The 13,324-nt window shown below is 33.5% G+C and overlaps 1 long non-coding RNA gene across 6 annotated transcripts in view; it reads left to right on the forward strand.

Moving 5' to 3' along the window:
* LOC105724165 (uncharacterized) overlaps positions 1-13,324 on the forward strand; it is an 85,787-nt gene that overhangs the window by 22,052 nt on the left and 50,411 nt on the right. For 3 of the 6 annotated variants that reach the window (XR_010344775.1, XR_010344776.1, XR_010344780.1), the window contains exons 5-7: positions 2,355-2,502; positions 2,699-2,849; positions 6,780-6,864. This is a non-coding gene — a long non-coding RNA (uncharacterized LOC105724165). Of the gene's footprint in view, positions 1-2,354; positions 2,503-2,688; positions 2,850-6,779; positions 6,865-10,795; positions 12,123-13,324 lie in introns of those variants that run through there. The other 3 variants (XR_010344779.1, XR_010344777.1, XR_010344778.1) reach the window with 3 other exon arrangements.

Here is a 13,324-nt window from a genome sequence, read left to right on the forward strand (position 1 = left end):
GCTTGAGCCTGGGAGATTGAGGCTGCAATTGTGCCACTTAACTTCAGCCTAGGTGACAGAATGAAACCGTGTTTCAATTTTAAAAAAATCACGCCTCATCCTTTCCATTGTCCTCTTTATTTCCTTTGAAGTTATATTTACATAGTCATCTGTCTACAGATGCTCTTTATCATGAGATTAAAAAAATGGCGGAGACGTTGACTGAGCTCTTGTCCAGTCGTATGACATTGTTCTGTGCTGATACAATCTTTTCAATCTTCAGGTATGCATGGAACCGATTAAGCAAGGCATTTTTGTCATCCTCTACCATATGTTTACTTGATATCTGTGATCTTCTGAATGAGAACCTGGGGTAAAGTCATAAGATCATAAGGTCCATCTAAACCCGACACCAGCACCAGCATCCATTAATCCATTTGCTGTTTTAGAAGAAGGAGGCTTATTGTGCCGTATTTTGCCAAATAGCAAACTAGGAAAACTGTCAAAAGGGCATTATAGAAGAAGAAAAAATATCTTTCAATAAAATATGTTTCATTTTCATCATTTCAATTGCTTTGTAATTATGGCCTATTTCTCCAGAAACAGCAGCTTTTCAGCAAGTGGTTGAGTCTCTAAAAAACTACTGATCACTTTCCTAAATAAACTAGGGGGCAATTTCTACAATAAGATAAAATGCTTCCTTCTTGTTCAAAGGAATGCCATAATCACTGTCTACTTGACAATTCAGTCTTGAAGGTCAAACAAAACATCACACTTCTATCAATTTTTAAAAATCTTCCAGAAAAAGAATGTTCACAACTTCCACTGTGCTCACAAACAACTTTGTACGCCGTGTTGCACACCATTGCATAGTTTAATTTTGGCTTTGTCTGTCCATTGGTCCCACTAGTATCTTGTGATTACATTGTGTTCTCATCATGCCTTATCTCTGTGTATCTAAAATCTTCACATAAAAATACGTGGTTAGAAAAAAAAATGTTTTTAAAAGAATGGATGTATAGGCTCTCAGAAATGTATCTCAAGATTTTTTCAAAATTACATTTAGAAACAATTATAGAGTCACTGGAAATTGCAAAGTTAGTACAGAAAGTTCCCCTTTGACTTTCATTCAGCTTTCCCTAATGGAAACATTTAAATAACTCTTGCATGTCTTCAAAACAAGGAAATTGTTATCGTCACAATACAATTAACTAGAGTCTACTTGGATTTCATTAGGTTTTGCATGCACTGTTTTTTCTTTCTGTGTTAATTTTTGTACTTTTGTGTGTATAGTTATATGAGATTTTCTCACCTGCGTAGATTTATACAATCGAGATACAGAAATGTTCTGCCACTCAAAGGAACTGGTTTTATAGCCACATCCTCTTCCTCTGCACTAACTACAGGCAATCATTGATCTGTTGTCCCAATCCTGTAGTTGTGTTGTTTAGAAAATGTTATATAAATGGAATCATCTAGCACTTAACTTTCAAAGATTGACATTTTTCACTCAGTGTGATGCCCTTGAAATCCATCCAATTTGTTGCATTACCTGCAAATTTTTTCTTTCTTTTTAGTGCTGGGTAGCATTCTATTACGGGATTGTACCACAGTGTGTTTAGCCAGACTCCTCAAACATTTAATATAATTTTCAAATTATTTTATCATTACCATCTCATTCTTACACTTCTTTTAGGTAACAGTTAAAAAATTATTTTCCCAAGATCCTTCTTGTGAATGTTTCTCATTAAATTCTCTATAAGCCATGTCCCTTATGAATGTGCCAGAGAGGAATAGCTGGATATCTAACTTGGCCTTCCAGTATTCTTCAACCTGGAATGAAGTTGAAGAATACAACTTCCCTGGTAGTTAGGACAAAATGGTTATAGGATCTTGGCAAGAATTTGGAACCGTACAGGTTACAGAAAGTGATTTTGGTCAATGTTCCTAATTCACTCTATTCTTCTGGTACACATTAACCTTTTACTCCAGGTTCTATAGCAATGCACTTTTAAGTGCTATCAGAGAGAATTTATTTGTTCTCAACCACGCATAACTCAGTAAATTTGAGAGCTTGATCTTTGGGAGGAACGTTTTTTAAAGGAAGATCATTTTGTATTTGATATAGCTCTCGCAAGAACTGAATGTAACAAATTGATATATATTTATGGTTTCGCCAAAGACTTCGGGTGGATAAGGAGGTGGTGGTATGAGTTGGAAAAGCATCGACAGCTTCTTCTTACTCTAAGTAGTGGAACTGGCATTTTTTTTTCAGTACAATAATGATTCAAACACACAAAAAGAATCCCCATGATGCTAAATACAAAAATACTTTGTGTTTTCTTTTTCTGCTTTTTTTTCAATCTCACCCTGAGATCACAGCAAAGAATGGAAAGAAAAAATAATAATAATGAGAGTCTGACTTAGTAAAAGCGGAGTTCTTTCTCTTTTAATATCACAAAAACAGAGAAGTCCCCAGGCCTTTCATGTGTATTCTGGAAGGAACGCCTGCTTACAAAAATGGTAAGTTTAACCTTCTCAAAGTTACATTTTCCTGAATTATCAAGGCTCAATCTTGTTCTTTTGTTACTGAATACATCTCTCATAAAACTCAGACGCCTTTTTTGGGCTGACCCTGGAGCTGAGGGTGGAGGCAGCAAGGAGGTGGGTAAGGAGGAAGCCCATGTATTTCATGTTTCTTATAATCAGTTTCTTTCAGGGACTTCTTCAGGCACTGCCTGATCCCTGCACAATGCTCCTGCTCCTGATCAAGGAAAAGACATGTGATTTTGCAGTCTCCTTTAGCTCTCCTTCATGGAAATGATTCTCTTGATACTGAAACTAAAACATCATCTAGGCATGGCTGAAAAGTAAGTGTTCTGGGCCTCTTTTCAACTTCTCCAAGCCCCAGCCATGACTGGAAATTGTTAAGCAGCATTTCTTATAGTTTCTTTCTGTTTTTACTATTTTGGTTTCCTTTATATGAATCATTTTTCACTGCAGCAAGAAAAGTGAGGGAGTGAAAGGTAACAGAGTGCTGGGGAATAGAATAATATTTGCTCTCTGCTGAGTCATCTGACTCAGATCATTAGTTGGGGACTTTCGAAGCTAGATTTCTAGCTGGAAAGGGATTTTAAAAATGAGAAAAACTGAAATTAACCCTCATGCTGATGGTCAGGATTTAACTAGGAATAGAAGTTTGCCTTTAAGAATGTTCAGGGAAATTTCTGAGACGATCTTGCCTAAGAACTTCCCACTTGTGGATTCCAATTTTTAACTCTGAGTTTTATATTGAAATAGATGTGTCATGTTCTCCTAATATCTGTGAAATATTTTATATTCTATTATAGATAAGTTAGGAACAAAAGCAGGGAATTTTCCAAATCTTGGGCCATGTTGTGAGTGGATATTTGGTGTAATAGAGAGAATTTGGTATTGAAGACAGACAGGCCTGACTGTATTTTCTCAATATATTGTCTACCAACTGATGGTTTTTTGAGAAGCCCTGTTACCTTTTTGATCTGGAACATTGTAATGCCTATCTTTCTTTCAAGGCTGCTGCAGGGATTATAATGTGAAAAATAAATCATAATTTATTGTTAGAAAAATAGTATTTTATTATTAGAAATCTAAACTAGAAAAATTTAGATGTTGTACAGGCCTTCAAAATAGTTTACACAAGCACCCTGCATTTAAAAATAGTAAATCAAAACCTAATGACATGAACTTATAAATATAGAAAGCTAGTATTAGAGAACTTCTGACTCTTAGGTTATTATATGTAGAATAGTTTTGACTTATATTTATAACCTCTGTGTGTATACTTGTAAATATTTATACTACATGGATACTCACTATTTATAATACTGAGTAAATCATTTTAGAGTAAATTTGGCATATATTTCATAATAAAAAAATAAATAAAGGTAAAAGATTTGCAATCAATGACAACTCAAATGAAAATAAAAGTGATTCTGCTAGAGTCAAACCAAGGATTAATTTCTACGTGAGGATACAACATGAGTTCACTTATTTTTATCATATCCAGCCTACATCTGACTTTGTTACCCAATAAATGTTATGCTGGGACTGTTATATAACATCCCACATTCAGCTGTTGTTCCAGCAGATGACATTAAAACTCCTTCAACCACCGTTAAGATAACAAGTAAGTTCCACTTCCTTGGGATTTCTGGCAATAATTGAAAACTTATTTAACATATGCCTAGAAAGACCAGCTGAAGAAGAGAACAGAAAAATTATTATTCAACTTGTTCAGAGTCTGCCTAAAATAACCCTAGAATGATTGAACTGACAATTCCCATTGGATAGGAGGCCTGTAGCCTTTACGGTCATAAAAAGACATATCATCTGTGACCTTTACAATAAAAGATGGGGAAGACCAAGCTGAGCAAACAAATGTACAGATGTTGAAGGAGATGGAAATGTTCTTTCATACTTAAGGATTAAAGATACAATTTAATCTTTGAAAATACATAAATTACATGATACATAAGCAACCTTATGTCTCCTCTAATCATATTACTCAAACAAAACACAGATTTATCCTAAGAGAAAGCTTTTACAATAGCTTAAGTGGACTGATACTCTTTTTCTTTTAAACTAATTAATAAACATGTAAGTGTAGAATACCGTACTGTTAATTATGTCCATTGTACATAACATAACTCCAGAACTTTTTCATCTTGCATAACTGAAACTCTACAACCAGTGAACTCCTTATTTCCCTCTCCCCACAGCCCCTGACAATCACCATTCTACCTTTTGCTACTAAGAGTTTGAGTACTTCAGATACCTCAGATAATTGGAAATATACAGTACTCAAAAGAATTGAAAGAAAGATCTCAAAGAGATATTATTTATACTCTGAAGTTTATTCTGGAATTATCCACAAATGCCAATATATGAAATAACCCCAAAGTCCATGTATGGATGAGTGGATAATGAAAAGTTGATAGTGATCCCTCTATCTGTAGATATCTATCTATATATCACCTCTATCTATCTATCTATCTATATCTACCTACCTATTTATCACCTATCTGTTGATAGATATCTATAGATAAAGAGAGAAATATAGATATCTACATCTCTCTATATTTATATATAAATATATAAACATAGATATACATATTCTACTCTATAAATATATAGGTATCTACATAGCTATAGAGATATCTATATATATCTGTATCTATATAATTTTGTTTTAGTAAACAAATTATATTCATATTATTTTATATTCATGAATTATATTTACATTATTCACATTACATAAATATGTAGATATGTACATATTTATTTATAGAGATATCTATGTCTATCATCTGTCTATCTATCTATCTATCTAATACACAGTCATAGTCTCTTAACGATGGGATATTTTTTGAGAAATGAATCCTTAAGCTATTTTTCCATGTGTTGACAGAGTGTACATACACAAATCTAGACAGTACAGCCTACTACATGTCTAGGCTGATTATGTAAACATTTCTCATGAAGAGTTTGAGGCCAACCCATTATATATAAAATGTAAATATTACCAGGGGAAAAAACACGTTATATGTTTTATTAGTTTTATATAATATAAACAAGAACTTCCACTCTTTGGGCCTCAATATTTCTTACCAGTTTGAAAAGAAAGGAAAAGAAGAAAGAAAAAAACTGAAGCTTGTTATTTTCTAAAGGAAGCTTGATAGTTAAAAGTTTTTGATAGTTAACCTGATGGAGTGTAGAGATTTTCCAAGGGATTTGGATTCTAAAGGCTTGGATCTAAGTTTTCAGTCTGTCATTAAATAGCTTTGTGTTCTGGTTTTGTATCCTTGGTATCTTCATCTATAAAATTAAGCTGATACCAGATTTTCTCCAGGGCTTTTAGGTAAATCATATAAAGCCGTAAATATGAAAATAATTTTTGTTTACTAAAAATATGAATGTTTTCTGATGATTCTATTAGTAGTGTTTTAGTCAATACGATATACAAAGCCCAAGGACTGAAATGTTAACATTTATATATAAATATGTCAATATATAGATATAACATTTCTCTGTCATTTAACATCTGTTTACATGTTCTCTGTCGAGGTCATGCATGTACTGGATTTTTTTTTTTACCAGTGACTTCAAGTGAATCTGAAATTGTTTAGGAGAATCCCAGAATTTGAGAATTGGGTAGTAGGACCTGGAATCTGGGATCTAAAGATGCTAAGACAATTAACAAAGGCTAAGCTAAAGGCGAATGATGATTCCAGATAATTAATTAAGAAACAGTTTGTGTTTCCCAGAAGTTGATTCTGGTATAAAAAAGCATTTATAAATACTTATTTATATTTTAAAATATATTCTTATGCAGATACTCAGTGATAATGTTGATTTCAAGAACCAATCAATAAGGATTGATAAGTGGTTCTCAAATACCAGTGAAGTGCTTGCCTGTCGTCCAGGCAACTTGCAGATATTACTTTGTGTAATCCTCCTGATAACTCTATCAGATGGGTACTCCTTTTTCCATTTTACAGATGTGGGGCTGAGTTGCAGTGAATATCTAAAGTACCCAGAGGTATGACACAGAAATAAGATCTTACCCAGATGTTCTGTCTAAATATCTATCTATTATCTAAATATACGTAATATATTTTTATGTATTTGTGTTAGTCCATTTTTGCATTACTATAAAGAAATACCAGAGACTGGGTAATTTATAAAGAAAAGAGGTTTACTTGGCTCACAGTACTGCAGGCTTATACAGGAAGCATGACAGGCATCTGCTTGGTTTCTAGGGAGATCTCAAGAAAATTATAATCATGGGAAAGGCAAAGTGGGAGCAGCACATCACATGGACGGAGGAGGAGCAAGAGAGCAAGGGTGAGAAGCTACACACTTTTAAATGACCAGATCACATGAGAACTCACTATTGTGATAACAGAACCAATGGGGATGGTGCTAAACCATTCATGAGAAATCTGCCCTCATGAACGAGTCATCCCTCACCAGTCCCCATCTCCAACATTGGGGATTACATTTCAGTATGAGATTTGGGTGGGGACAGTTCCAAACCATATCATTATCAATGTATCTTTGTGTGCATGTATGTATCTTTCTGTCTGCTGATTTCTCTATTTCTATACCTATATAATACCTTGAGAAAGTAAGTCTGTATCTTATTTTCATATTGGCATATCTTGCTCAAGTAATAAAAAGTGCCAACCACAAGCGAAAATCAACCTCAGGATCATGTCCACTGTATAGAATAAAGACAAAAGAAGAAGGATGGGTATAAGAAATCTAAAATAATTTACGAGTATAGGATGGACTAGTATTTCTAGGAACAACATTTTAAATAACAGTAGGAATCTAGCTTGTATAACTTCATGGAAGAAATGGAGAAAACAAGGAAAAGTAAAATTAACTGTACAATTCAGTTATATTTTAACACTTGATTCACAACTTATTCGAATTAATCAGTTCTTAGTATTTCCTCAGAAGAAGAAGGAATCTTAGGAAAACTTGAGATGCCCCAGAATCAACTTATTTGAATTATAGTTTAGTTAATGGCTTTTGGAAGGAAAAAAAAGCCTACTCATATCAATAAATGTGTTATAGTTTTTGCATGGTTTTTTTTTTTGGTTAACTGAAAAAACTTGTATCTGCCTGGGAAAATAGAAAAAAGGTTGGTATGTAAAAATGTGTGTGGGGAATAGTCAGAGAACATGAGTGATTTAGCATGAAGTCATATATGTTCCAAGTCTAACCTCATTTATGAAGCCCACCAATGATCCTAGTTCTTTCACCTCCCTCCTGAATTTTTTTTCTCAGAACTCATTGTGTATCTCTAGCAGGCTGGATCTGTCTTCTGGCATTACCAAAGACCTCAAGAAATGCTTGTGAATTTCTTAACCCAGTAGTGATTCTTAATAAGCTAGGTCACCTGATTTATTGTATAATCCTACTTAGTCCTTCCAAATCCTATTCAAACTCTTCCATTCATTTAAATTAATTTTTGTTAGGGGCCTATCTAATTATTCTATTTCCTCTGCACAGTATAGTGCTTTGCACATCACAGCTTCTCGATAATATCTAAATAATTATGTTTTCTTGACTGCTAGGGATCCACTACTAGAGGCACCTGCATGCTGCTGTCCATCTCTGCACTCCTTGATATAGGTACCTTATTATGCCTTTGCCAATAGCAAAGATAAAAATTTAGGTTTAGAGAGATTACACAAAGTAACATGATTAACTAGTGGGTATGAACATGAGTTAAGCTCCATGCTTGTCCCATTGCCCCAGTGCCTTAAAAGTTCACAGGCGATGAATAAGGCATATTAGGGTCTTCATCTGTACAAAGGGAAGATTGCAGTAAAAGGTTTGAGAGTCTGTTCTTGCAATGGCATTTGCACACTTCCACACAAGTGAACATTTAATTGACCCATTCTTCCTGTCCTGTAATGCATGAGCTACCATTTGAAAAGGGATTGGAATATCTGCAAAAATGTTCTGAAAATATTCATGGGTTTCATGATTCTCTTAAAATATTGTTTCCAGATTTATATAGCCTTTTCCCAGTACAAAGAATGAATTCCACATTGTTTCCTCTTATAATAAACTAAAAAAATATTTCTTCCAAATGCTTCACAGCCTACCCTGTACACTCTGCTCTTTGATGTTGGATCTATTTTAGAGCTCATGGTAGGTAAGGCAGATGGAACCTTGTCTCATCTCCTTCCTGTCTCCATCAAGTTTCTTCCTGTAGGCTACAGAATGAACTAAAGGAAGATGACTGCTTTATTTCTCACAACTAATGTGATCCGTGATTCATGATGTATACTATTATCTTGGAAGAATGAAAATAGTTTGTTTTATCCACTGTAAGAGTCGACAAAACCAATATTCATGGGAAAAAATTATAGTTTTAAAGTATGTTGTATGTTACAGGTCCTTTTATAGGTGATTCATATTTTTTGATGCTTAATATTCAGTACAAGCCTATGGTTGATATTAGTATTAACATTTTACAATAAGAACACTGAAGATTAAAGTGATAACTACCACAGAGCTAGCCAGTGGATTCAATTCAAATTGATCAGTATAAAATTAAGTTCTCCTTAATGACATTTCACTGAGTAATTTTTGTGAATGCCTTTAAACTCTTGTAGCAACATGATAAAGCTGATAAAGGAATATCTTCTGAGGCATGCTATCTAGCATAGTATAGGGAAAGGAGTAGACTTTGAAGACAGATCACCTGGGTTAAAATTCTGGCTCCATTATTTACAGCTATGTCACTGTGTTTAAGTCAGTAAAGTGCTCTTTGCCTCAATTTCCTCATTTGTAAAATAGAAGCAATGATAATATGTATTATGAGAATTAAATGAACAGTGGTGAGCACAGTACAGGAGGTACCATATGTATTTGTTTGCTCTCACACCTTACCCCAGGCAGTTCCTAGGCAAGAAACTACCTTACCATTGAGTTTTATGAAGAATATAACATCTTGAATAAAGAAACAAGATTCAATACCCCAGATCCTGCCATATACACTTATGCATTTAGTTTAACAAGAAGCAGTGGAACATGTCTATTCTGTCTTTTTTGGACTTCCTGTCTGGTGGTTTAATTACAAGGATAGAGGATAAATTTAGAGATGAGAATACATATATATATATATATATATGCATAAATATGTTTGGTCTGCGATTTTTGAGTAGGTATATGGTTTTCAACCATCACTGTCTGCACATAAAATAACACAGAATTTAAGCATTATGCAACCCTAATTGTGAATTGGGAAAGGAGTGGATTTTTTTTCTTTTTCAAAATACTCTCTTTATGTCTCTGAGTTTCTGAAAATCTTAGGTAATTTTCCCCCCTTTGGCATCTTGTCATATCTTGAAGGTCAGGCTGACAGCAATGGACAAGCTCAATTTCTTTCTGAATTCCCAAGGAGACTCATTGATATACTTTTTTTCTGTAGTGTGTCATTAGGTCCCTCATATTCATAATAGAATACAGATCATCTGCAATTCTGATTATTAGTCAATCTTAAAAAATAAGGGATTCATTTAACTAGTATTGAAGAACTAATTTAAAATTCACTAGCAATTCATTTCTCCTAGGTTAAGGATAGATTAAGAAGCACTGAATGTGAAATAAGCCTGGATTCTTAATGCATAGGGGAACATATTAAGAAACTACCTATAGGTAGCTTAAAACATAAAAAGATAAATTTTAAAATTATAATTAAGTAGATATTACATCTTGAGATTCTATCAACTGAATTAATATTGTCTTAATTAATGTCATATTTTTTGGAGAATATTTAAACAGATTTACATTTGTACATATCGATGGGTATATAGAATGATGAGTCACGCTTCTTAAATCAGGCCAAAATCAGTTCAAATCCTCTCATTGACATTTACTAACAGCCAGATCTTGGGAGAATTTTTATTTAACCTCTTTTATTATCAGTTTCTTCATTTATAACAGCAAGGAAAATAATTTTAGGCTTAGAGAAATATTTTTAAATATCTACCATTATTTTCTTAGTCCACCTTAATCACTGAAAATATCCCTTGATGTATGTATATGTATATTCAGCTATTCTATAAGAATGAAGGAGTTGTAACGTCTCATACATAGGTTTAATATTTGGAGCTTGGGCTCCAGTCAAAAATATTTTCAGCTTTATATAAATAAATGAAGTGTTTGGGTGAACTCAAAGAAAAATATTCATCCAAACAAAAAGGAATGATGCTTCTAACATCTTTTTGTCTAACTGATTTTTGCCTTTTAGGGTTAATTATCTATCAAGTGCCTTTTAACTCCTTGCTGGGACCATCACATTCTATTTATTTTAAAGTCCTTCCAGAAATGCTTAAGGAGATAACAAACCCCGCCTGATCACTGGAATTTAGAAGGGGTTAAATACACAATGCCGACGTCCAACATGATCAATTCATCTCTTTCCGACTTGTCTAAAACTCCAATTTGCTTTTTGCATGTAATTTTACTAAAAAAAAAAAAAAAAAAGAATTGAAGTTTGACCTGTTTCTATGTTAATACCTGTTAGCTTGTCAGTAATTCCTCTTGAAAAATACTGCATTTTAACTCATTCCTGGAGGCTATGCTACCCAAGAGAAAATTTTTGTAGAATATGATCACTTCTGAACCAAAATGTTGATTCCCAGTTGCTATGGTTTATTTAGTTTTCAGTGAGAACTGAGGCCATCTGGTAGAAACAATCATTGTTAACACATTCATTAATCTGGATTAACTATTGAAAACCCTAGTTTATTTCATGGATCTCCCTTCTGTATATAGGAACATTTAGTGATGACCATTGGGTTATGACAAGTTTGAACTCCTGCAATTAGGTGTAACACCATTTATTTAAATAAAATTATGGGCCATATCTATTTTAGATATTTACTATCTTTCAGCTTCTCTAAAATCTGACTATTTTCTTGTAATAATAAATTACAGAGTAAGAAAAAATAAGATTAGTAACTGACAAAAGAATGCATAACAACAAAAAAATGAGTGACACTAATACTAATAACATGCAGCAGTTGCAAAGCATCTCCTATATGATAAACACTGGGTTACACACTCTATGTCAGATACCTCATTTAATCTTCATAAATAGCATATAAATTTGAAATAGTAATTGTATTTCCATGTTACTAATGAAAAAACGGAGGTCAGAGGGGTTACGGGATAACCTACTCAAGACTGTAATTGCAATACCAGACAGATGTGTGTGATGTATCAAAGTGGGCAGAGCTGGGCCTCAAGGAATCTGTTTTGTGTCATGTCATAACACATGCTTCTAACCTTTACTACGGATTTGGCACAGTTTCTGTATCTTAGTATCACTCATTGACTATTTTAGTCCTGGGCAGAAGCACCCACTTGATAGGTGCTGTGGGGAATTTCTTCCCATAGCACATTTAGGGCTCATCATAACAAAGTGGGGTCTCATAAATGTGAAATTGTCTTATAGTTAGTTCCTGGAGGAATTGCATTTGTCCACATCAAGTCATCTTTGTTCAAATATTCAATTATGTTTTTTATTTGATCAAAAGGTGTGAGTTTTGCATACACACACACACACATATACACACACATATACACACTGGCTAGATTTAAATAAGCATTGATTTTTAGCACAGTATTGGTCTAGACTTACTGCTTGTTTTTATTATGAAAGAAAAATTTACAGAAAAGTTTTATCTTCATAACTCTGTTGATGATGTGAATCATGTTTTGATTATAATATCAAAATTTAGGTAGCTAGTGTCTACAATCAAGTTGTAATATACTTAGATTTTTACAAGATATTCATATTCTATCATCTTGAAATGCATAACTGCGAATAAATTTATATCATGTAATGCTTTTATAAAATATTATTCTTTCATTTTTTAAATGAAGAGCAATCATTGTCATTTTTTTTTACATATCATTTCACATTGTACCATGCACATTAGAAATTTGGCCCATACTGTGTTAATAACAAAAAATAATGAATAAATCAATCTCAGCCTGTGTGTGTGTGTGTGTGTGTGTAAAACAATAATTGTTTAGGTCAAAAAAAATTCTAGAAGTCAAGGACAAGAACTGTGTCTTAATCATTTTTGTTCCAGCAAAACATTGAAATGTATATCCTTCCGAATAGAAAGATTTGGCAGCATATACTGCTATTTTGCCTCTTCTTTTAATGCTGAAATATTTGTATTAAGCTTTTGTTTGCAAACAATGAGAAACCATCAGTTAACTCAAAAAGAAAGAAGTTCAATAGAAGGAGATCAGCAAATGCACAGGGAGGCGAGTGAACCAGAGGAGGCTGGCCAAGAGCAAATAAAGATCCCATCCTGGCTTGTAGCTCTGCCTTTCATCTTAAGAAAGGGATGCTGCTGCCTCCACTTCAAAATAAATGGTGAAGTGTCTACACCTTTCTCATTTCAGTGAAGAGTTATTTTCACTACTAGAATAGGCTCATTTTGGAGGGGGAAAGCAAAAATAAATAAGGCCAGAAAAACTATTCAAATATATATTTGTTGTTTTGGTTACTGTAACTTTGAGATCAAAACCATAACCATTCCCCAGTGAAAATGAGAATGTTCAAACTACCTAGCACTTTTCAGGTAGAAGATGTTGTCTGTCCAAGTGCAGTTAGTGAGCTAAATGAATGGAACAGGTTTATCATAATAATTTATAAGCTTCTTCTCACTTGTATTCTTGGGACTTACAAGACAAATAGGAAACAAAATCACACTTTTAAATTATCTGTGGGTCTCTTTTCAAGTTTGACAGCTGATTT

Source organism: Aotus nancymaae, unplaced genomic scaffold, assembly GCF_030222135.1.
Source record: "Aotus nancymaae isolate 86718 unplaced genomic scaffold, 86718_ANA_hifiasm-v0.15.2.pri h1tg000030l, whole genome shotgun sequence".
Classification (NCBI taxonomy): domain Eukaryota; kingdom Metazoa; phylum Chordata; class Mammalia; order Primates; family Aotidae; genus Aotus; species Aotus nancymaae.